General features: G+C 44.6%; 1 protein-coding gene across 1 annotated transcript in view; it reads left to right on the forward strand.

Annotated features, from left to right (window-relative positions):
* The window catches only part of TUBGCP4 (tubulin gamma complex component 4), a 339,555-nt gene that overhangs the window by 42,441 nt on the left and 270,857 nt on the right, over nt 1-26,257 (forward strand). The window lies entirely within an intron of this gene.

The raw sequence follows: 26,257 nt of genomic DNA on the forward strand, positions 1-26,257 counted from the left end.
TTCTGCCCATTGCTGACCATTGACTTTATGGTTTGTAACTCACAGTTGCTTACTTTCTGTTTGCTGGCTTTGTTTTTAGCTGTCCAGCTTGAGCTTGTCTGTTTAGTAAAGCATTGACTATTTACAGTATCCTTCCAAGTGCTTGTTTTCTGTAAATAGGCTTTTAAATCTTATACTTATCTTGTGAAATTTGCTGTGCTTTCAGGGAAGGAGGTCGAATGTCTGGCTTTGGCTTCTGAGGGAGCTTAGTGTTTACTTTTTTCTCTCTGACTTCAAAGTGAGAGGCTTTACGTGAAAATCTTGCTATGAAACCAAAGGCTTTTTCTAGCACACAACAAAATGAACTGTGCTGATATTTCAGAATTAGGAAAGTAATTTTTTTGTGGTTGTTGTAATGCTGAAGTGTGGGGGATGACATTTCCGCACATTATAATTTGTGCACAGTAAAACTGCATGTCTGTGCAAATGTAATGGTCATTTCAGTTGAAAATATGTTGTCTGTAATGGCAGTGCGCTACCAATCCATGCATACTCCAAATACGCCACTCTACTCTATGCCCCTCCACTCTACGTTACACCACTCCGTTCTGTGACAATCCACGCAAACTCTACGCTACGGCACACCACTTCACTCTACAGCACACCACTTCACTCCTCTCCAGTTGCATCATTAGTGCATTTTTCACTCCACGACACTCCATTCTGGTCTACGCTCCACCACTCTATACTCCTCCATTCTACGCCTTTCCACTCCAAATCCACTCTAATCTACCCCACTCAGCTCTACCCCACTCCAATCTACCCCACTCCAATTTACCCATCCACTGAAGTCTATCCCCAATCCACCCCTCCACTGCACTTCCGTCTACCCCACTCCTCTCCAGTCTACCTCATTCTACTCTACTCCACTCCACTGTACCACAGTCTACCCCACTACACTCAGCTCCACTCCAGTTTACTCCATTAACAACACTCCACAACACTCCACTCTACCCCATTCTACCCCACACAACCCACACCGCTAAAGTTTTAGCCATACTGAACAGCAGCCACACTGGTGTACATCATTGTTAAAACACATTGAGCGACCTATCGGCTTTGTCAATGAGTGTTAAAGATTAGGTTTGGTTTCCCAAGTAATGAAATCAAAACTAAAATCCTAATTCACGGCAGACTGGGCATCATCTTTGTAATAAATTCACTAAGAGCAACTCAGGGATACCTACCGAGATAAGAGGAAGCCTTTGAGTGGACTTAGTAGGTTCACCACAGGAATAGCAAATAGAGGGGGCTGTCTCTTTTTAAGTAGTGTACAAACATATGTTTCCAATTGTACCCTGTTGGTTTAACCTAAAAAGTGTAAAAGTCAGGGCGGAAGAACATGTTTAACTTCCTGGGCCTAGAATAAAAGAACATTTCCTGTACTTGCTATCATTTATTAGTTTGCATTAATGTAGAATTCCCAGGTTTCAGATGTGTGGTACAAAGCTATATTATTGTCACATTTACTTTTAGAGCGACTCTTCCCTCGACCAAGTCAGAACCTTATACTCCCTGCGAATATTGTCAGAGGTTTCCGAAATGATCTCCTAGAGCCGTCCTAGGTAATCTTTTCTGGTACTACATTATTTCTACAACCATTTGTAGTTTCAGACGTGTTGAAAGAGCATAGTGACAAATACCTTGACCGGCAATTGGCAGAGGAACTCCATTAACTCATTAAGGGTAGATTTTGGACTGCTTTATGTAAACCAGTAGGTCAGAAATGGCCTGACAAAACCACGCCATCGTTTTCGAAAACCCTTCCCCTATGCCCCCTCGGAGCTTGGAGGTGATCAGCTCCCTTTTAGTGCAAGGAAGGAAAGTTAGTCTAGCTTTTTTGCGGAAGTAAAACTCCGGCCGTGTCCAGGGTGGGAGAGGGTTATTTTGTATCATTTCTCAAATTTACAAGGGAATCCCTGCTTTGTTCTGGTCACTACCCAACATGGCATTGGTTTATGGCCATTAATGTACGTCTATAATCGTTCTGTGGATTCCTGGCAGGGATAAAATAAGTCTGTTTTATCCGTAAACCTATATTTATGTTCAGAATGCCTTTGAGAATTGGGCCCAGTGTATTTTTGGTTTTGACAGTTTGTTTAGGTTGTCTGTAGCCTGATATGCTAATAGTGCCTTAACAGGTGAATGCCACCTGTGGCTAACAGGTTAAGTATATAAGCTCAGTATAATTTGATCCGATACTTTACACTTTAGTTATTCAGATGTGTAAGATAAGACCTTAACGTTTACCTAATTTTAAAAACAATTAATGCATAATCAATTTTATAAACATACATGCGTGCCTTCACTTACAGAATCTGAAATAAATGTAGTCACAACAATACAGTACTTCGAATGCTGTTGAAAAGGGGACATAGGTTTGTATTTGAATGTTGAAGGGAAGAAAATATTAATCTAGCCACCTGAGCGCAACGGGTGGGTGGGCAGCTGGGGTTGAACACATGAGTAGTTGGCCCTATATGCAGATGCCTGGGCGTCCTATTGGTTGCACACTGGGCTCGGCCTGCTGGAAGGCCCTGTGTCCCCCCCTACACCCTTTTGTCCGTACATATTTGGGGTTGGACGCACAGCCTCGCCTTCAGCCAGTGCCTGCACACAACTATGCGTGCACTGGTTGGATGTAGGGTAGAATCCTACCACAACTACATCGTTGTCTGACCCTTATTTCCTATTAGTAGCTTTGTTTGTGTTCCTTTAAAAAAAAATCCCAAACTTGTGTTGTTCGATCTCCTATGGTGGGTGCACTCATTCCAGAATGCAACATGGTAAAATTCCCAGTAATTGTCACCATGCGAAATGTGTTTTTTCTTTGTTATAAAGGCATTTTCCAGACCTTTGAGCTACTCCTCTACCCACGTCCGTGGAACAAAAGTCGTCAGCATGTCTGCCGCCATCATTGTGATTGTTTTTATTTCATTAGACGAGACTCACAAGTCGCAAGATGCAGACAAAATTCAATTGAAGCTCTTCATTAAACAATCACGTTTCTCCAAACATTCAGATATGATTGACAGAATTCAAGAGCCTCATGCTTAGAAATTCAGACAACAAGCTATACAAAAGTATTAACTCTATGAAGTGCTAATATATTAAAAACACTAAATGGATCTATACCAAACCACAGAAGCGCACTGTTTCTGAGTAAAGTTGTATATTCAGGCCTGATCACACCTACACTTTGTCAGCTCCTTTTACAACAGTTTCTCTGCATATGCATGCATAGTCTTCTATTCAAGAACACAGACCCTTTGAGATCTCAATAATCAAAACCATATTTCCTTAATCTCCATTATTTTCCATGCACCAACCAGGTGTAAAAGTGAGATTTGTCTCCCTCTTGTACACACATCCACAAAAAATCTCCTTCTGCCAAGGAATTAAACTATCTGTAAATATCCATTATCGCATTGTTTGGTCTACCAGTGGCCTTTTTGTGATTCCCAATCGCTAATGCAGAGCGAAGGTGGACCACTTATTGAGTTTGAGAGTGGCAAGAAGAAATATTAGTTATTACCTCATATATGTTTACATCAGAAGTGATTATATTGTGGGTACCACATTTATGTTGCATGTGATTACACTGAGTGCCTTTATTTCTCAAGTAAGTTTGTAAGCATATATGTAAAATGAATGCAATTATTTTAATTTCATTTAAATAAATCATGCTATTATTTAAATATTCAAATTAGATTTTTTAAATGACCTATCCCTGAACCCTAAAAGCTCTTTGCTACCCCCTACCTCTATGGCACTACATATCCCTGAATCCTAAAAACGTCTTACTACCCAGGCATAAATCTGATAAAACCCTTGCCACCCTTTATACATACATGCTGCTAATGCTTGTACCTTAAATACTCCTTACTAAACCTATACACCACCAATTCATGACCTTTAAAAAATTATAACCGTTCACTATTACTATGTCAAGAGGTCTAACATTATATATGTGCATTAGATACATATATTTTTTTCACTTGCAGCACTGTGTATGGCCTGAGGGCCCCAGACTGCCGGTGCTGTTATTTGAGCCAGTTTCTTTGTCCGTCTTGGTTGTTTATGGCTTTACACTTGACTTGTCATGCTGTATAGATGGCACTAGGTTTCCCACAATCAATGTTGTGACAAAGTCCCAGAGAAGTGCCGAAACGCTTTGACACATCCTCTGTGAGCATAATAAATATCAACACTGCAATCACCCCAGGAGTTCCGCGACTTCTTTTCACTGAGAAGCTGAGGTTGGATATATAGGGGGTCATTGCGATAGCGGCCCCACCGCCAACAGGCTGGCAGTGAGACTTCCACATTATGACTGAGGCGCAGCCTGGCGGTCCCGGTGGACTCATGTCCTTCAGGGCAACGCTGCTTGCAGCGCCACACTGGGGATTAGGAGTCCCCATCTGTCAGCCTTTTCATGGTGGTGTTGGCGGAATGGGGGACTTGGACCCCCATGCACAGCCCCATTGCGCATTCCACTGCCCGAATTACCGCCACATTGGCGCCGGTCCATTAGGAGCCGGCGTCAATGTTCAGGCCCTGTTCACCGCAGGGCCGGCAGGCGGAAACACTGTTTCTGCCTGCCAGCCCTGCAGTGAAGTCCTGTTCGGGCCGGTGGGGTTCAGGCCGCACAGGCGGTCTGATGGCGGAAGGAGTTTGGCGGACGGCCTCCGCCACCCGCCAAACTCTTAATGACCACCATAATGTCCTTCAGGCGGTAGTCAGTAGGTAGTTAATTAGCACCAACTTTTCCTATGGACAAAATTTTTTTTTATTTTGCAAATAACTTTGGCTTTGTTTGACAACATTTTAAAAATGTGTATGCTACTTAGTTTAGCGGCTGTTTGGAAAGTTTTGGGGTGATTCGTCAAGCGGGAGCTGAGAAAAAGAGGGGTCTCAAAACTCTTTTTTTTTCCCACGTTACATCTATGCGGATTTTCCAATTTTTGAACACGGCCACAGCCCGACCCGCTGAACGGATTCACACCAAATGTGGCAGAAAGATAGATCTTGGTCCAGAAAGACCTCCTCTTTTTGTTTTTGTAAATCTGTTCAGTAGTTTCAGAGTAATTGAAGGAAATTAAATATAGATATCTAGGGATGTGGATCCTTCGCCGATCCACTCGCGGGGGATCAGCAGATCCCAGACCAAAAGCAAAGCCCAGATGCGGCCACCATCATCTTTCTTGCTTGGGCTGGGGACGGAAAAAAAAAAAGAGAAACTAAATAAGGGGTCAGGATAGAGATAAAATTGGAAATTTTTTCCAGCTGATCTGACCTTTCACTGCGGCACTCAGCGAGACCCCCTGTGTAAAATCGAGAAGGATCTGTGAATTCAAAGCAGATAAAAAAGAAGTACAACCATTCACACATACAACCCCCGCTGCACATGGCCAAAAACCGTAGCTTAAGTGAGGGGGAAACTAGTTTCAAAAAGTTTGTGAAGATGTGTCAAACGAAGCTACAGTTATTAGCAAAACAAAAAACACCTTTCCTATAGAAATTAGGTCCTAACTATAACTACCTAACTGGGTACTGAGTTTTTTTTACTTGGCTATATCTTTCTTGCTGTTTGACGAATCTTCATGAAATTTTCAAACAAAAGTGTCCTATAGGGTCTTGTTGCGCATGGAAATGTTTGGGGTGATCCATCAAGCGGTGGCAGAAAAAACAAGCATTTGCAATGCAATGGGCCTCGCGTTTGCTTGAGCTAGATCAATTAGCATTGTAAACTCCTTACCGGACTTTTCTTGCCACATAAATTAAAATTGAAAAGTATAACAGTTTCGCAAAACTAACTGGACTTTTCTTGCCATATAAACTGAAATGTAAAAGTTTCACATAAGCGAGCTGACGGCCGCTATCAACGCCAAGCAGACACACAAAGGGTAATAAAAGTTTACTCGTAGTGAAACCCATCGGCAAAAGTGCAATTATCCATGTGATCGGCAAAAGTGCAATTAACTGTGTAACAGGGTCGATGTCATGCAAAGCGCTTGACTTCTGGCCCGCAAGATCGCACTGCGAAAAAAGAGAAAAACAAGTCCAGAAACCGGATGGAAAACAGCGAGCCTAGTATGTTTTCAGTACTTGGTCGCTGTGCTCGAGGAGGGCTAAACACCGGAAAAGGCATGACATATGCATGCCTTTCACTAATGAAAGCAAGCAGATTTTAAAAGGCAAGCCCATGAACCAATGAAAGAGACTGATGTGACATGGGCATGGTTTGAAGCCCAAAGAGAGATTACAACACGGGACGGAGCCCTTTGCGCTCTCCCCTAAAAAGGGTGGGGGTGTAAAAAAAAAAAGTTGTTTCCCATATTAATTTCAGTAGAGATTTTAAACACAACTACAGCTCGATGGAATTATACCAAATTTGGCAGAAAGGAACATTTTGCTCCAAAAGCACGCTTTTTGTTATTTGGTTTAAATCTGTTCAGTAGTTTTCAAGATATTAAAGGAAATCCAAATTTTCATCTAGGGATACAGAGGCTCCACGGATCCCAGAGATGTCATGCTGAGATCTGATTGGCATGCAACACTTCAACCAGGACGTGTTTGCAGCCATTTGGGATTCAGCTTCAGCTGATTCCCGAAAGAAAATGTTAACAAAAAAAAAGAAAAGGAAAGGGGGCAGGGTAGGAGTACCCTAACCTCCCTAGCCTTGGTGCTAGAGCCCCTCCAGGACCCGGCCAGGGCAAAATAGCTTTTATTTTTGTTTTTTTTGTTTTTTAAATTTTTTGCGAAATCTGCAGATTTTCTGAATTATAAAATAAAATTGTGAGTGCTGTCTCCCACTCTTGATGTTATCTTAGTTCCTGGATGGGCCAGGAACCGGGGGCTTGTTAACATACAAATGGAGGGGGGCGCATGGGCCCCCCTTCCATGGGCTTACTAAAGCCCCGAGGTTCACCACCTCTCCGAGGGCTAAACACAAATAAGTTATATAGAGGGGCCTCGTTGAGCCTCCGTGGACCACCACCTCCCTCAGGCAAATACAAAATTATTGTTGAGAGGGCTGCACGGACCCCAATGCCCTGGGGACCACCACCTCACCCGGGTCTTTTACATTTTTAAAGAAGGGAGTTTGCCTCACAGCCCCTTTCCAGGGCCATATAGAGTCCAAGGGACCACCACCTCCCCTGGGCCGGCCCGTGCAGAACAAAGTAGGCGTGCTGCGTGGCCCCCCTCCTGGGGTCATATATGGGCCTACGGACCACCACTCTTCAGGTCTGGCTCCTGCTATCTCCCAACGTGCTCATCCCTGAGAGACAGCTGTTTGCTTTTGCTAGGCAGGATCTGTGACAGCTCCCTCCAAGCTAAAGCAAACACTCCGCTTCCAGCAGGTGGGAGCTGTTAAAATGCTCCTGCTTGCTGGAAGTGGGGTCTTAATCTCTTTCCCTGCCCTCAAATATGTTCCACCTTGATAAGTTACCTGATGAAGACACTTGTGCAGCAGTAACATTGGCAAAGTTACAGACACCCAAGGTCACTGGAGACATTACCTCAGCATACTTTGTGGAGCTGTAGTGGAGGAGATGCACTATATATATACCCAGCAAGGTAGCAATTACTAATAAAGCCGTAGAAAGTATTCCAGTTTGGGTAGATGTTCTGCAGACAACGGTGGTCTTTTCTTGGATAAATACACAGGCCAGGATTCAATTGGCATGATGCTCGTTTCACAGAATTCAAAGCTCAGCAGGAAGCACAGATATAAACAAAGCAGGTGCCCAAGTTCAAACTCCACTTTTAAAGTATTAATCATCCTAATTTCTTGCACGTGATCAAGGCAAAGGAAGTGTTTTTCCTCTGCATTTTTATCTTGAAGATTTATCAGTAATCTTTGATGGAGGTGTTTGTATCCTTGTTTCTTTACAGCGCAATATCTCATGTAGTGACTGTGTCGAGGGGGTTCTTTCTTGTCATGTGCTGCTGAGACCAGAGATCGTGTTCTCCCTTTTAAAAACAACAGTTATGTTAAATGGTGTAGAAGCCCCACTCTTTTGGGCACACCCCATATACATTAGTATTCCGAGTATGATGAACAGGTTGCTAAAAGGTAACCCCGAGTGGGGTTTCCTGCCGATTTTGGAGACGTGTTTTTGATTCACAGGAGTATGATCACATCTCCATCAAACAAAAAAGCAGTTCATGAGTGGCGTGGGGTTGGGTGGTTATAGCCAGTTCTTGTGGACAATCCCTTCCATGCAGGGCCAAAGGCTGTGCGTGGTGTGAAATTTGTGTGCTTTTAGGGGGTTGGCGGCAAGGCCTGGCTGCAGGCCAGCCCTTGCCACACGGCCAAAGGCAGTGTGCCTCTGTGGCTGGATTAACATAACATAATTAAAATTACTTAATGTTAAAAAAAAATCATAGAAAGTCACTGGAAAAAAAACAGGTTTCATGGCTGTAATAGTTCTGAATTTTCTGCATAAAACCATAGAAATCCAGCAGTTATAGGTGGTTATCTCAAGTAACTATAACTCGTGCCTTAAGGTGACTATAACTCATGTCTCGCCATGCACTGCTAACTACCCAATATATTACATCACTCATAACATCATCTATGATATCATTGATAATATCACTGCAATATGTGTAGTAAAATTATTGATGAGAAAACTGCATGTCAGGGGGTGCGAGTTATAGTTACTTTAAGGCTCAAATTATAGTTACTAATTTCAATGGTTTTGTGCCTTTGCGTTCTATGGTTTTGTGCCTTTGTGTTTCAGAACCTAACTATAACCTCTGTTTTTTTAAGTGTGTGTGTGTGTGTGTGTATATATATATATAATCACAGAAAGGATGTTCTGGTTAGGCTCCGAATGTACGCATACAAAATCATGGAAATTTAGCAGTTGTAGTTACCTGAGCTAACTACAACTTAGGCCCCTACAATGCACTGTACATATTGCATCACTCATGACATGGTTAGTGACATCACTGATGACTTCTCAGATGACATCATCCAGCAAAGTAAACTTCAATATACTTCATGAAGTACCATTTAAACGTTTTAAAAATAAGATGAAGGTGAGAGACATACAGCATGGGGCTCACTGAAACCTTTTCAACTACTACCCTCACTTATCATTTAACGGTCATTTCTCAGTAGACAGCCCTTTCTCTTCTGAACCACTACTCTAACCACTAATGACCGAAGTAAAACGTCTAACCTTATAGGCTGGTCTATAGCAAACATCAACATCACTATTCGTGAACCTGGAAAGAGGTTTTAGTGCAAATGTCAGATTTACACAAAGCAGTACAACATTCAACCACTAGAGAGGTCTTGGTATATAGGCCACTGTGCCCAACCCCTCTAGCAAAATTGTTCTTTATTCTTGAGAAAGGTGTGAGCACAGAGGTGAGTCTGTTGTAAATGTCTACTACCTTGAGCCATCACCCTAGGTTAATGTCTTAGCGAACCAATGAATTTATTGCAAGCTACAACTAAAGTTATTCATCACAAGGAGCGAGATCTAGGGAAACTGGTCAGAACTATACTCTGCCATCACTGTAAAGTCTCAATGAACAACTTACACTGTTGCAAAGCACTACAATATACATACATCCACAGGGGACATGTGTCAGTGTAGAGGGTAGTTTACTAATAAATAGTACACCTATTTTAAAAACGGGGTTATATGAGATGACATATCGTAGAAATAGTATCACTGAATAGTAGAGAAAGATTAGTAGTTTAAGTTATGAGGTAGCTTAGTATATATCTTTGTCTTAGAAATGTTTGTGAAACACTTACAGTAACTGGATGATGTAATCAGTAGTGTCCTCAGTGATGTCATTTGAGAAGTCATCAGTGATGTTGCTGACCGTGTGATGAGTGATGTAATATGTAAGCTCATCAGCAATGCTTTGCCGGAGTAAGCTATAGGTAGCTTGTAGGAAGTTGGCTCTGTATATACTATTTCAAAGTAAGAAATAGTGTGCACAGAGTCCAAGGGTTACCCTTCGAGGTAAGATAGAGGCAAAAAGAGATAATTCTAATGCTCTATTTTGTGGTAGTGTGGTCGAGCAGTAGGCTTATCAGAAGGTAGTGTTAAGCATTTGTTGTACACACACAGGCAATAAATGAGGAACACACACTCAAAGACTGATTCCAGGCCAGTAGGTTTTTACATAGAAAAATATATTTTCTTAGTTTATTTTAAGAACCACAGGTTCAAGATTTACAAGTAATACTTCAAATGAAAGGTATTTCACTCAGGTACTCTAGGAACTTTAAATAATCACAATAGCATGTACAGTTTTGACAAAAACGGTAATAAGCTATTTTAAAAGTGGACACTGCAAAAATCAACAGTTCCTGGGGGAGGTAAGTAATTGTTAAGTTCACAGGTAAGTAAAGCTCTTACAGGGTTCAAAGGTGGGTCCAAGGTAGCCCACCTTTGGGGGTGCAAGGCAACCCCAAAGTTACCACACCAGCAGCTCAGGGCCGGTCAGGTGCAAAGGTCAAAGAGGTGCCCAAAACACATAGGCTTCAATGGAAACAGGGGTGCCCCGGTTCCAGTCTGCCAGCAGGTAGGTATCCGCGTCTTCGGAGGGCAGACCAGGAGGGTTTTGTAGGGCACCGGGGGGGACACAAGCAGTCACAGAAAGTACACCCTCAGCGGCACAGGGGCGGGCGGGTGCAGAGTGCAAACAGGCGTTGGGTTTTGTGTAGAAAGCAATGGGGAGACCCGGGGGTCTCCTCAACGATGCAGGCAGGCACATGGGGGGGGGGGGGGGCTCCTCGGGGTAGCCACCACCTGGGCTAGGCAGAGGGTCGCCTGGGGGTCGCTACTGCACTGGAGTTCGGTTCCTTCAGGTCCTGGGGGCTGCGGGTGCAGTGTTGGTTCCAGGCGTCGGGTCCCTTGTTACAGGCAGTCGCGGTGAATGGGAGCCTCTAGAATTCCTCTGCAGGCGTCGCTGTGGGGGCTCAGGTGGGTCAACTCTGGCTACTCACGGGCTCGCAGTCGCCGGGGAGTCCTCCCTGTAGTGTTAGTTTTCCGCAGGTCGAGCTGGGGGCGTCTGGTGCCGAGTGGATAGTCTCACCCTTCCGGCGGGAAACGTGAAGTCTTTAAAGTTGCTTCTTTGTTGCAGAAAGTTGCAGTTTGTTGAACAGGGCCGCTGTTCTCTGGAGCTTCTTGGTCCTTGGGATGCAGGGCAGTCCTCTGAGGCTTCAGAGGTCGCTGGTCGCTGTCGCAGTTTTCGTCGAAGTAGGGAGACAGGCCGGTGGGGCTGGGGCCAAATCAGTTGTCGTCTCCGTCTTCACTGCAGGGCTTTAGGTCAGCAGTCCTTCTTCTTCTTTAGGTTGCAGAAATCTCTCTTCCTCGGTTCTGGGGGCCCCTAAATACTGAATGTAGGGGTGTGTTTAGGTCTTTGAGGGCAGTAGCCAATGGCTACTGTCCTTGAGGGTGGCTACACCCTCTTTGTGCCTTCTCCCTGTGGGGAGAGGGGCACATCCCTAATCCTATTGGGGGAATCCCCCATCCACAAGATGGAGCATTTCTAAAAGTAAGAGTCACCTCAGCCCAGGACACCTTAGGGGCTGTCCTGACTGGTTAGTGACTCCTCCCTGTTTTCCTCTTTATCTCCTCCAGCCTTGCCGCCAAACGTGGGGGCAGTGGCCGGAGGGGCGGGCATCTCCACTATCTAGGATGCCTTGTGGCGCTGTAACAAAGGGGGTGAGCCTTTGAGGCTCACCACTAGGTGTTACAGTTCCTGCAGGGGGAGGTGAGAAGCACCTCCACCCAGTACAGGCTTTGTTCCTGGCCACAGAGTGACATAGGCACTCTCCCCATGTGGCCAGCAACATGTCTGGTGTGTGGCAGGCTTGCAAAAACTAGTCATCCCACACTGGAAGTCGGGTATGTTTTCAGGGGGCATCTCTAAGATGCCCTCTGGGTGTATTTTACAATAAATTGCACACTGGCATCAGTGTGCATTTATTGTGCTGAGAAGTTTGATACCAAACTTCCCAGTTTTCAGTGTAGCCATTATGGTGCTGTGGAGTTCGTGTTTGACAAACTCCCAGACCATATACTCTTATGGCTACCCTGCACTTACAATGTCTAAGGTTTTGCTTAGACACTGTAGGGGCATAGTTTCATGCACTTATGCCCTCACCTGTGGTATAGTGCACCCTGCCTTAGGGCTGTAAGGCCTGCTAGAGGGGTGACTTACCTATGCCACTGGCAGTGTGAGGTGGCATGGCACTCTGAGGGGAGTGCCATGTCGACTTAGTCATTTTCTCCCCACCAGCACACACAAGCTGGGAAGCAGTGTGCATGTGCTGAGTGAGGGGTCCCTAGGGTGGCGTAAGACATGCTGCAGCCCTTAGAGATCTTCCCTGGCATCAGGGCCCATGGTACTAGGGGTACCAGTTACAAGGGTCTTACCTGGGTGCCAGGGTTGTGCCAATTGTGGAGACAAAGGTACAGTTTAGGGAAAGAACACTGCTGCTGGGGCCTGGTTAGCAGGGTCCCAGCACACTTTCAAGTCATAACTTAGCATCAGCAAAGGCTGAAAGTCAGGGGGTAACCATGCCAAGGAGTCATTTCCTTACATAGCTCAAGTAACTAACTGCTGAATTTCTATGGTTTTGTGTGTATAAAATCTGAGCCTAACTATAACATCCTTGTAACCTTTTGATTTTTTCAGTGCATTGCTAAAGCTTTTTTAAATTTCATTTTCTAACCATAACTTCCCTGTAACCTTTGTTTTTTTCAGTCAATTTCTTTATTTTTTAAATTTTTATTTCCTAACTATAATGTCCCTGTAACCTTTGGGTTTTCTAGTGAATTTCTGTGGTATTTGTTTCTGTAACACCCATGTAACGTGTTTTTTGTTTTTAATAGTAAATTTGTGTGTTATTTTAATCGTATTTCCTAACTGTATTATATGTCTGTAACCTTTGGCTTGTTGACTGAATTTGTTATAAACATATAGTAATAAAACACACCTATCTATAACATTAGTTTAACATTAAATAATGTAACGTGTGTTGTATGAGTGGGAGTCTGAGTGACTCTGGGTCTGTGACTGGAAGTATCAGTAACTGGGTGTGTGGGAGGGTGTGCCAGTGGCTGTGTGTGTGTGATAGGGTGTTTATTGATGGGTGTGTGAGTGGCTGTGAGAGTGTGTGTGTGTGTGTGGGTGTATGGGTGGGTGGGTGTGTGGGAATGTGAGTGGCTGAATGGGTCTGTGAGTGGGTGTGTAAGTAGCTGTGTGGGTGTGTGAGTAGGTTTGTGAGTGAGTGAGTGTGTGTATGGGTCTGAGAGAGAGTGTGTGTGTGAGTGGCTATATGGGTATGTGAGTGGGTGTGCGAGTACTCAGGATCACCCAATTAAGCCCAGGAAAAAGATAGGAATGCAACAGTGTAAAAATTGGGCATTACAGCACCCTGTCTGCCTTAGGATGATGGTCAGTTGATAATGAAGCAGGCATGTGAGAGTTGTCCCCAAGTCCAAAACACTAACAATCTGACCCAAAAAATAACATCCCGTCCCAAACCAGGCGAGCTTCACTGTGGACAGTAAGTACATCTCTGCTCTGCGTTAAATGTTATAGCCTCCTTTCCACTCTCTCTCTTTCTCTCTCATCTACTTGTCTTCTAAAAAGGTGTACGTGTCCCTTCGGTGCTATGTATTGTGGTGACAAATTATGGCAGCAATCTCATTATGTTAATGCTCTGATAATAGCCTCTCTGATTATGCTAGGGCCACTACTATAGTAGGGCTTGAATATTAGCAATTTTCATATTTTGCCACCATTCCGCAGATCTATATACTGGGGCTGGAGGAAGCAGTAAGCAGTAGTTCAAAGGCAGGAATGCCCTTAAGTCTGCAAACCTACTAACTTGCATGTTTTAAGGATTTTCACCAGCTCTTCTCTAATATTTTCCCATAATGAGAAAGGTTGAAAATTTACTCCTGACAATGGCAGAACTGGAATTTCTTCCACGGTTGGGGGAAAAAGTGGTTGGAGGAAAAGTGAACTTGTAAAAGCTCAATAGATCTTCACATGAGCAAATATACACATACACATGCATATTGGCTTGTGCTCATATACAATTCACTAATATTTTTCTAGGAATATGATTTCCTGGTCTACTTCTGTAAATTCCTGTGAATTCACGAAAGCCTCTAATTGAAAGATATATATCATGGGTGCACTTTTGTGACTTTCTTTAAGAATTGGGTCCCTAATTATGTCTGGTGTTAACAAAGACATTTTGTTTTTATTAAACTTCTGTTTCTCTCTTTATCTATTGCATAGTTTTACTGTGAGTGATCACATTCTTCTCTTCTACAAGGAGCATTTTGGCAAACAAAGTAGTTTTGTTCAGTGCCAGGAACTACTGTGGCAATCAGTGGCGTAACAAAACTGGAGGGGGCCCCCCCTGCAAAGAACATGGAGCCCCCTCCAGACTCGCTCAGGGCAGGTGCTGTTTTGAGGGGGCTTTGTTATGCCACTGGTGGCAATGTGTGCTTCTTGAGACCAAAAACTTTTTCTTTTTTCTTTTTTCCAGTGTTTGTTAAAATGGTGAGGGCCTGGCAACTCCCACAACAATAAAGTGCTACAAAATCCATGTCAAAACAAGACACGCATTGATGAAACCAAAAGACTCTACATTATTTTCTTTTGATCGGTTGGCTTTGCCAGTGCTTGTTTATTTTCATGCTTCCCATAATCTTGTTGAAAATGGTTATGCTGATTTTCCATTAGGAATATTTTTGGGAAATACTAGCATGCATCAACACATTTCACTAGATGACACTACAGAGAGAAATAGCACCTAAAACTTCATAGTAGCAAAAGGTTTTTACCCACTTGCATTTTTTTCTGGACATTTTATTTTGAAAGCAAAGAATCATCACTCTTGCTTACAATCTTCTGCAAACACTTACATCTAATCAGAGAGCATTCTGGGAGCATTATACTTAGCCTCATATTGTTAAGCTTTTCAAACCAGTGTCGACTTTTTTTTTTTTTTTTTAAATGGAACCACTGTCAGTAGTGCAGTGTGACCTTAAAACTTTTATTTTCATCACTGACCCTAATAATGAAGACTTTTTATTAATGAACCTTAAATACACTTTTGAACAGCATTAACATGGACACACATTATCTCAACTGCAGACAGTTCCCTTCTCTGTAAATTGGCAGCCAAAGGGTTTGTGCTGCTGGGGGTAAGGCCTACTTGCCCCAAAGACAAAATAAACATGAAAACTTGTTGCCCTTGACCCCAAACAATATGTCCTGGGCTTTGGGGCGGTAGGAATTCCACATCCCTGATATATATATATATATATATATATATATACACACACAGGGAGTGCAGAATTATTAGGCAAATGAGTATTTTGACCACATCATCCTCTTTATGCATGTTGTCTTACTCCAAGCTGTATAGGCTCGAAAGCCTACTACCAATTAAGCATATTAGGTGATGTGCATCTCTGTAATGAGAAGGGGTGTGGTCTAATGACATCAACACCCTATATCAGGTGTGCATAATTATTAGGCAACTTCCTTTCCATTGGCAAAATGGGTCAAAAGAAGGACTTGACAGGCTCAGAAAAGTCAAAAATAGTGAGATATCTTGCAGAGGGATGCAGCACTCTTAAAATTGCAAAGCTTCTGAAGCGTGATCATCGAACAATCAAGCGTTTCATTCAAAATAGTCAACAGGGTCGCAAGAAGCGTGTGGAAAAACCAAGGCGCAAAATAACTGCCCATGAACTGAGAAAAGTCAAGCGTGCAGCTGCCACGATGCCACTTGCCACCAGTTTGGCCATATTTCAGAGCTGCAACATCACTGGAGTGCCCAAAAGCACAAGGTGTGCAATACTCAGAGACATGGCCAAGGTAAGAAAGGCTGAAAGACGACCACCACTGAACAAGACACACAAGCTGAAACGTCAAGACTGGGCCAAGAAATATCTCAAGACTGATTTTTCTAAGGTTTTATGGACTGATGAAATGAGAGTGAGTCTTGATGGGCCAGATGGATGGGCCCGTGGCTGGATTGGTAAAGGGCAGAGAGCTCCAGTCCGACTCAGACGCCAGCAAGGTGGAGGTGGAGTACTGGTTTGGGCTGGTATCATCAAAGATGAGCTTGTGGGGCCTTTTCGGGTTGAGGATGGAGTCAAGCTCAACTCCCAGTCCTACTGCCAGTTCCTGGAAGACACCTTCTTCAAGCAGTGGTACAGGAAGAAGTCTGCATCCTTCAAGAAAAACATGATTTTCATGCAGGACAATGCTCCATCACACGCGTCCAAGTACTCCACAGCGTGGCTGGCAAGAAAGGGTATAAAAGAAGGAAATCTAATGACATGGCCTCCTTGTTCACCTGATCTGAACCCCATTGAGAACCTGTGGTCCATCATCAAATGTGAGATTTACAAGGAGGGAAAACAGTACACCTCTCTGAACAGTGTCTGGGAGGCTGTGGTTGCTGCTGCACGCAATGTTGATGGTGAACAGATCAAAACACTGACAGAATCCATGGATGGCAGGCTTTTGAGTGTCCTTGCAAAGAAAGGTGGCTATATTGGTCACTGATTTGTTTTTGTTTGGTTTTTGAATGTCAGAAATGTATATTTGTGAATGTTGAGATGTTATATTGGTTTCACTGGTAATAATAAATAATTGAAATGGGTATATATTTTTTTTTTGTTAAGTTGCCTAATAATTATGCACAGTAATAGTCACCTGCACACACAGATATCCCCCTAACATAGCTAAAACTAAAAACAAACTAAAAACTACTTCCAAAAATATTCAGCTTTGATATTAATGAGTTTTTTGGGTTCATTGAGAACATGGTTGTTGTTCAATAATAAAATTAATCCTCAAAAATACAACTTGCCTAATAATTCTGCACTCCCTGTATATATATATATTATACTGTTGGAGATGTTTTCTACAGCGGGCGCCCATACTCCCTTGCAGTATCCAATCACCCTGCCCGTCCTCACTCTCCCTAGTAAAGTGCACTATGTGTCCCCAGGGCCTGTAAATCAAAATGCTACTAGTGGGACTGCAGCACTGATTGTGCCACCCACATGAGTAGCCCTGTAAACTTGTCTCAGACCTGCCACTGTATTGTCTGTGTGAGCATTCCCTGCTGCACCGCCGGATAGGGAATCAAAAAGACTGGACAATTTGGGGATGAAGTTGTTTTCTTCCAACAGTCCAGCGCTGCGGTTCGTGAACACCCGCATGCCTTTTGGGCCTCTGTTCCCATACTCTCAGGGATATGGTCGCGCAAGTGCTGCCTAGGGTTCTAGAGGAGGCCCGGACTATCTTTTCCCGAGCTGTAACAGATGTGAGGCATGCAGTGATTAGTTGTGGACTGGATACCACCGACTCTCTGGGCAGATCGGTTGCATCGACTGTGGCATTGAGACACCACACCTGGATGAGAACATCTGGCTTCTCAGGGAATGTCCAGCAATCCTTGATGGACATGCCCTATGATGGCACACTTCTATTCGGAGATAAGGCAGATTTGGCGCTCGGGCACTTTAAGGATTCCAGAACTGCGGCCCGTCCCTTGGCCTTGCGACTGCTCCTAAACCCCAGCAGTCTGCCTTTCACCCCTTTCATGGCTACGGAAGGGGTACCCAACTGCTTCCTTTTCCCCTTTGGCCATTGACTCATGCATCCTGTACAGCCCTTGCGCAGACGTGGGATCCCACGCCCCTGGGTAGCAGGGAGCCAGCGGGTTGCCCAGTCCACCCCAGCCCGTGCTTCCGCCTCCCAACCTTCCTAGTCTGCGGGTACACCAGGAACCAGTTGGTGGCAGGATTGTCCCAATGGCAGTCTGTTGCCTCGGACAGGTGGGTCCTCCAGGTTGTCCGAAGGGGGTACTCCCTCCCCTTCGAGACACTTCCTCGAGCCAAGCCACCTTCATGCAATCAAATATCGGAGGATCATATGGCGCTTTTCCCGCGAGGAAGTCCAAGCCCTTTTTGGCCAAAGGAGCTATAGAGAGGGTTCCTTTGCCAGAAGTTGGTCGTGTTTGCTATTCCCGCTAATTTCTGGTGCCGAAAAAGGACAAGGGTCTTCGTCCTATATTAGATCTTCGGTCCCTCAACCTCTTCCTCAAAAAGGAGAAGTTCAAAATGTTGACATTGGCTCAGGTCCTATCTGCCCTGGATCCCAGAGACTGGATGGTAGTGTTGGACTTGCAAGACGCATACTTCCACATTCCCGTCTTGCCAGCTCACAGACGTTACCTACGGTTCGTGGTAGGTCACAAGCACTTTCAGTTTACTGTGCTCCCCTTTGGCCTTACCAGTGCCCCATGTGTGTTCACGAAAGTGATGGTAGTGGTGGCAGTTCATCTGCGCAGATTAGGGGGTCCCAGTCTTCCCCCCTACCTCGACGATTGGCTGTTGCATTTGCTCGGGTTCACAAGCTACGCGCCGAAGTAACACCTGACTCCTTCTCAGACTCTCCCTTTCATCGGAGCTGTTCTGGATACAGTGCAGTTTCAGGCATATCCTCCCGAAAAGCGAGTTGAGGATATTAGGGCTATGATACCGATGTTTTCGCCTCTGTCCTGGATTTCGGTGAGAATGACTGAGACTGCTGGGCCTCATGGCCTCCTGCATCCTGCTAGTTCAAAAGGCCATATGGCATGTGCGAGCTCTGCAGTGGGACCTGAAGTTCCAATGGGCGCAGCATCAGGGGAATCTCTCCGAAAAGGTACAGATCTCAGAAGGAACTGTGAGAGACCTGCAGTGGTGGTTAACGAATCAGGATTGGGTCAAGGGCAGATCCCTCTCCTTTCCCCAACCAGATCTTACAGTTGCGACAGATGATTCACTCTTGGGTTGGGGTGGCCACATGGGAGAGGTGGAGATCAGAGGCCTCTGGTCTCCGGCAGAAACTGGGCTCCATATCAGTCATCTGGACCTCCGAGCGATTCTACTAGCATTGAAAGCATTTCTTCCCTTTCTCAAGGGGAAAGCAGTGCAAGTGTTCACAGACAACACCACCGCCATGTGGTACTGCAACAAATAAGGCAGAGTGGGGTCCGGGACCCTTTGTCAAGAGGCTCTTCGCCTCTGGACTTGGCTGGAACATCAGGGCATTTCTCCCGGTGGTTCAACACCTGGCAGGCTTCTTGAATGCCAGAGCAGACGAACTCAGCCGATGATGTATGGTCGATCACGAATGGCATCTCCATCCGGAGGTGGCACAAAGTCTTTTCCTTCAGTGGGGAGAACCTTGGTTAGACTTGCGCGCCTCCGTAGAAAACACGCAATGTCAGCTGTTTTGCGCAGTGGAGTTTCAAGGTAGCATTCACTCTGCAACGCCTTTCGCTGCGAGTGGAATTCAGACCTCCTGTGCACCTTTCCTCCCATACCACCTCTGCCCAGAGTTCTGAAGAAGATCAGGCAAGACTGGGTCCAAGTTATAATGGTGGCTCCGGACTGGGCACGAAGAGTCTGGTATCCCGAGCTGTTGAGCATGGCCATAGCTCCTCTGATCAGACTGCTTCTGCGGGAGGATCTTCTGTCGCAGCAGCAGGGGAGGGCCCTCCATCTGAACTTGTTCACCCTCCGCTTCCTTGCATGGAGATTGAGCGGCAACAGTTGACGTCTTTTGACCTGCCTCCTGAAGTCTGTAATGTTATCTTGGCAGCCAGGCGTCCCTCAATCAAAACCATTTTCTTTGGAAGAAATTTGTGGCAAGGTGCATCGACAAACCTGTTGATCCTCTATCTGCTCCTCTTTCTCAAGTCCTCCTTTTTATTCTTTCCCTTGCCCTGCAGGATTCCACCCTGGGCACTCTTAAGGGATATCTTTCTGCTATCTCGGCTTTCTTGAGGTTACCAGATCAGCCTTCTTTATTTAAAGCTCCTATAGTTGGGAGGTTTCTTAAAGGCCTCACACATCTCTTTCCTCATATCCAATTCATCATGCCCCAATGGGATCTAAATATGGTACTAACATACTTTATGTGTGCCCCGTTTGAGCCGCTTCACAACTGCCCTTTATGGCTCTTAACCATCAAGACTGTCTTTTTAGTTGCTATTACCTCTACCCACAGAGTAAGTGAGCTCGAGCCATTGTCATCTAAGTTACCTTTCCTGTCCATACATCGTGACCAAGTGGTACTTCACACAAGGGCTTCTTTCCTACCTAAAGTAGTGACACCTTTCCATGTTGGGCATTCCATCACCTTGCCTACTTTTTATGCACCCCCACATCCCTCTCATGAAGAGGAGAGACTCCACCGTTTGGACCCAAAAAGAGCATTGGCGTTCTACATTGCTCGTACCAAAGCCTTCTGGGTGGACAATCAACTCTTTCTGGGATTTGTGGGTGCAAAGAAGGGGAAGGCGGTGCAGAAGAGGACCATTTCACAATGGGTGCTCTTATGCATCAAAATGTGCTACGCTCTGGCTAAGAAGCAACCTCCTGAAGGTTTGAGTGCTTATTCCACCAGAGCTACTGCTGCTACCACAGCGCTAGCACAGGGCGTTCCAGTCCTGGACATTTGTCAGATAGTGACGTGGGCATCTCTGCACACTTTTACCAAACACTACTTCCTGGACAGTCTGGTCCGAAGGGACAGCTACTTTGGCCGTTCGGTCCTGCAGGACTTCTTGGTGTCATCTTGGTTCACAGCCCTCCACCGGGGATGGTATTGGTCGGGTATCTATTTATATGTAAGGAATCTGAAACTAGAAGTCTCTATCAGATGTACAAGTTACTTACCTTCGGTAATGATATATCTGGTAGAGACATAGTCTAGTTGCAGATTCCTTATCGACCCTCCCATCTTCCCCGCAGTGCGAACTGATTTCTAGGAACAGGAACGTCCCCTTAAGGGCCCTAGTTTTGGCGCACCACTCTTCGTGTTCTTCATGGCTCCGCCCTACTGGCGTGGAAAGTCGTGAAAAGAAACTGACGTCAGCATGCTGGGGTGGCGCCTATATACTACCGCAGCGGCATCATGGCAGTCACGCCGCCAACGACTCCCACTGACGCCTGGGGAAATTCAAAGATAAGGAATCTGCAACTAGAATATGTCTCTACCAGATATATTGTTACCGAAGGTAAGTAACTTGTACTTTAAGTGTAATTTCCCATGTGGAGCAGATGAAGATCTGAAGTTTGGAGTCTCCGAACTCACAATTTAAAAATACAAATTAAAAACCAACTTCACCAAAAAATGTATGTTTGAAAATGCCATTTTGGAAAATGGGCCTTTTCTTGCTTAAACATTCAATGCCACTGCCTGTCTGTGGAGTACACGTCTGGGTCAGGATGACAGTTTGGCTGTCTATGAAGTCACTCTAGACAGTAGCACATAGAGAGCTGAGGTGTACCGTGCATATCCTGATCTGTTTTCCTGACCTAGAGTGGTGAGAAGAGCTTACACTTACACCTGAATAAGGCTATGCATGTCCTTACACAAAGCAGTCTCTAACCCCTTGTAGTTTGTCCAGGGCCAGGGCAGAAAAGGCAGGTTCTTGTGCACTACAAAGACTTTTCTTTGAAGTTTGCCTACTTCAAAGGCAAAAATTGGTTACTAGTACTAGACGTCTGACCCCACAAAGTTAGAATCCTTCTGAATTGCGAACATTCTAACAGGAAGAAGAGCTAAATGCTGTAGGAGAGACTGCCACTATGCCTGTTGCTTTGCTGTGCTGGCCTTCTGTTCTGTCCTGGGAGGGAAATGACTGGACTTTGCTTTCTGCATCCTGCTTCCAGAGGCTCTCCAAGTGCTTGGACTGAGCTTGCTTTCTGTTAGAAGTCTCAAGGACATCAAAGACTTCATCTGTCAGCACCTGGGCTCTCTTCCTGAGAGCCCAGACTTGTCAAGTGGTGCCAAATCCAGTTACTGGGCCCTTGGGCGTGGGTTCTGGTGGATCCCAGAGGAAACCAAGTACATCACCTCCAGAGCAACATCAGAACCAGTACCTCTGTTCGACTCTGTGTTGCTGCCTGCCCTGCTCCGGAGCCCTGGTCCCTCGTGAGTGAAATTTCTGTGACTGATGCCGTTGCAGAGCCTCTGATGTCCCGCCACAGCGCGAGTCCCTAATGCTGTCACCGATGTCAGTGACACCCGACTCTGATTCTGCCGCACACATCCGTGGCCCTGTGGTGTGATTGCGACACTGTGAAGTCGACTCATCGCGCCTTGATCTGTTGGATTCATCACTCCTGCCGGATCGTAAGGAACCAACGCCTCACCACCAACCTCACATCGCGTTCCCTGCAGTTAGTAACCGATGATGCCGCTCCAGCAGCACCTCACCTCCCCGACTCTATCCAATGCCTTTGTTTCCTTGGTTTCCAAAAGATAATGGGGGTTATTCTAACTTTGGAGGAGGTGTTAATCCGTCCCAAAAGTGACGGAAAAGTGACAGATTTACCACCAGCCGTATTACGAGTCCATTATATCCTATGGAACTCGTAATACGGCTGGTGGTATATCCGTCACTTTACCGTCACTTTTGGGACGGATTAACACTCCTCCAAAGTTAGAATAACCCCCAATGTATCTTTGGTCCATGCGACTCAGTGACCAGCCAGCACTCCCTTGTGAGTGGTGTCATTGTGGGAAAGACTAGGTCAAGATGTTGTGATAGCCCTAGTTGGAAGTATTGTGTTTCTAAGTGCTTTACTGAGATTAATCTTTAAACATTTGTATCTTTGCTTGTGTATGTTGGATCTTTGTCATTTTTATCTTATTTTACTCAGATAAATATTGGCTATTTTTCTAAGCTTGTGGGGAGTACTTTTGTGGTGTTTCTCACTGTTACTTTGTGTATATGTATGTATGTGTGTGTGTATAGATACAAATACTTTACACATTGCCTCAGAGATATGCCTGACTGCTCATGCCAAACTTGCAAGGAGATGAGCAGGGATTATCTTGACTGTGTGACTCCCTTACCCTGACTAGATTGAGGGTCCCTACTTGGGCAGGGTGCAAACCACTGCCAGCTAGAGACCCCATTTCTAGCAATGCTCTTACGTACTGCATTCAGGTGCATCTCTCGAACCACACAGTGTGTTTCTTTGTACTTGTAGAATGACTAGAAGGGGTGCTAGAATACAAAATACCACAGTTAGTAAACAAGTTGCAAGACAGGCCACTGAGGGACAGCGCCTAAGACACTGTGATCCTCTCAGCAGCTCTTTATTTCAACCAGGTGTATAGAGCAACAAAGGTTAGACACAAAGCGCTGAACATGAAGCGCTATTGTTTTTTTTATTTGCTTGTGATGTGCAGAGCCATAAAGTTACCAAGAATCTGGTGCCAGTCAAACAGCCGTACTACAGGGAGTGTTTCTTGTGAAAGGCGAACGTGCGTATACCCTAAGCCACAGAGTCTTTTGAGTCTTTGCAATGTACACACTACAGCTCTATGAAGCTGTGTTGGGCATCTGGTGCTTTTACACTATCTCAATAAAACATTTTCCAGTAGAAACCACAGGAAGAAGCACTGTGTTTAGCCCTGTCCGCAATCTTTCCCGCCTAGTGTGCACGCAGCAAAACGCCCAGAGGCTTTCCTCTTGGTGATTCTGACAGTCGCGGTGGGGAGGGTGCGGAGAGCGCGTGGTTCCCACACACATGGCAGGTGCATCCCTCAAAACACACAGGGGGTTATTCTAACTTTGGAGGAGGTGTTAATCCGTCCCAAAAGTGACGGAAAAGTGACGGATTTACCACCAGCCGTATTACGAGTCCATTATATCCTATGGAACTCGTAATACGGCTGGTGGTATATCTGTCACTTTACCGCCACTTTTGGGACGGATTAACACTCCTCCAAAGTTAGAATAACCCCCACAGTGTGCTTCTTTCTTCCCATAACATGCTTAGAAGTGGTGCTAGAATACAAAATGTCAAAGTTAGTAGGCAAAATGCAAGATAGGCCCCTGAGTGACAGCGCCGAGGACGCTGCGATCCTGCTAGCAGTGCTGTATTTCAAACAGGTGTATACAGCAACAACGGCGAGACACAAAGCACTGAACATAAAACACTGTTGTTTCTTGTGCTGTGCAGAGCCATAAAGTTACCAAAAGTCTGGCGCCGGTCAAACGTATGCACTACAGAGAGTGGTTCTTGTGAAAGTTGAAAGGGCGGCAGCCCGCACTTGTTTTTGGTGAGTCCCAAAATGGCTGCCAACACATCCTGGTTGAAGTTCTGGCAGCCAGTCAGATCTTAGCACAAGATCTCAAGGATATTCTTTTCCCTTCAACATCTCAATAGCAACTGAATGGATTTACACCACATACATTTCTGCCAAATATGGTGTCATTCCGTCTAGCAGTTTGGGCTGTAGTTGTGTTTAAAATCCCTATGGGAATTAAAATGGGAAAAGCACCCCCCCCCCCTTTTTTTTTTTTTGTCTCGGCACCCACTCGATGGGTCGCTCCTAAACTTTCCTTGTACAACAAGACCCTTGGGCACACTTTTTTGGGAAAATGTCATAAAGATTGATCAAACGGTGCCAAAAAGGTAGCCAAGTCAAAAAACGCTTTATAAAAATAATTCCATGACTCAGTAGATGCTTATAAATCGATTTAATCCAATGCCACCTTATAAAAAAGATTTAAAATGCACTTTTTGGAGGCAGGACTGCCTTCATCACGGAGAAGTAAATGTTACTTATTTTTAGAATGTAGTCTCTTCACATTTCATTATATTATAAACCTGCTTAAAGTCTTTAAGACATGAGTAATTCCTAATATGCACTCACAGTAGTAGTCTGTTGGTAGATCATTAACACAGTTATTAAAGTGCAGTTTCTTCCTGTGTAAAGACTTGGAGGTTATCCCTAACTGTTAAGTCATGTATCCTAAATAATTTTTCTGATTCTTGAAGGCACACCTGAAGATTAATCTGTATGCCTTAATCTTTATTGGACTTCACCTTAACACCAGAGTTAAACCAGCCAGATTCCCAACTAGCCTTTGTGATCAGAGGGTACTCTGCAGGCTGCTTTGTCTTTTAGTTATTTCTGTCTTCCACAGCAATAACGCAAACAATGAGTGATTGATAGCCTTACTATCTCAAAAGGACCCAGTGACATCTAGGCTTCAGGGACTGTTTGCCTCTTCCAAGTGCCAAATGATGTAAAGGCGGAATAAATAAATAAACAACTTGTATCATGATCTCTGTATCTGTGATGTGCCTGAGGATTCATCGTTTAAGTATCAGTCTGACAAAACCTAAAATCTGGACCCTGTCCAGTTTTCACCCACTGTGTCAACTTAATTTGCACGCATGACATTCACGATGCAAGAGAATATGGATTTATGTGATATGAGCTTCCCTATCTCTAAGTTGAAAGGTTAACATACACATCTGATAGTGTGCGATATCACCAATGAGAATGTGCCTTGTTTCTGACATTATCTCATCCCCACTACTCTGAGGGTTCACTGAAGCCCTTCTGTGAATATTTTAACGTGCTGAGGTCAGGTGGAAACAGTTCTGTTTAAAATATAATTTTCTTAGTACTGAATCTTGTTCAATATAAATGTTTTTAGTACCTGTTAAGTGAGTACCTTGTGAGTGACAAACCTTTTGGTGTTCATTTTGATTTATCTGTAACACGTTGGTAGTCAAAATGTAAAGTGATTATTAAACATCCAAAGAAGATATCTCAAGTTTCAGTTTATTACTTTTCTACAAACGTTTTGGAGCTAGTAGCAAATACAAGTAAATTTTTATGCAATTGGTTAGGGCCTTACATTTTTTTAAATCTTAATGTTATTTGAGATGTTGTGCCCTGCTAGGACTTCCTATTACCACCTTTTGCCCTCTGATTACCCTAACCAGAATCTCTGGTTTGTATCTGGCGAGTCCTCTTGCCCATGTTGCTGTGGGAACTTAGCCACAGCACATAGAAATGCTTTTTCGACCCTTGTTCCTCAGCCTGCAAGGAGTTACCCTCTTATGAGTCTAGGTCTATACCAGATGAAAGAACTTGAGTCTTGAAGAGAATTCCTAGAAAAGTACAGTTGCAACATATACAGCCTCTCACTGGCCAAAATATTATAGCGAACAAGGCAGGCTGTTGTCTGTAGGTAAAATATAAAACGTCCTCTTGTCAGGATGGCAGTCTTTACTAGTGACTCACCTTTGAATTTGCAACTTCTGTAAAGACTGCAAACATTGCCGTTGGCTGATGAATCATGCATGGATAGTTAGAC

This window comes from Pleurodeles waltl, chromosome 3_1 (genome assembly GCF_031143425.1).
Source record: "Pleurodeles waltl isolate 20211129_DDA chromosome 3_1, aPleWal1.hap1.20221129, whole genome shotgun sequence".
NCBI lineage: Eukaryota > Metazoa > Chordata > Amphibia > Caudata > Salamandridae > Pleurodeles > Pleurodeles waltl.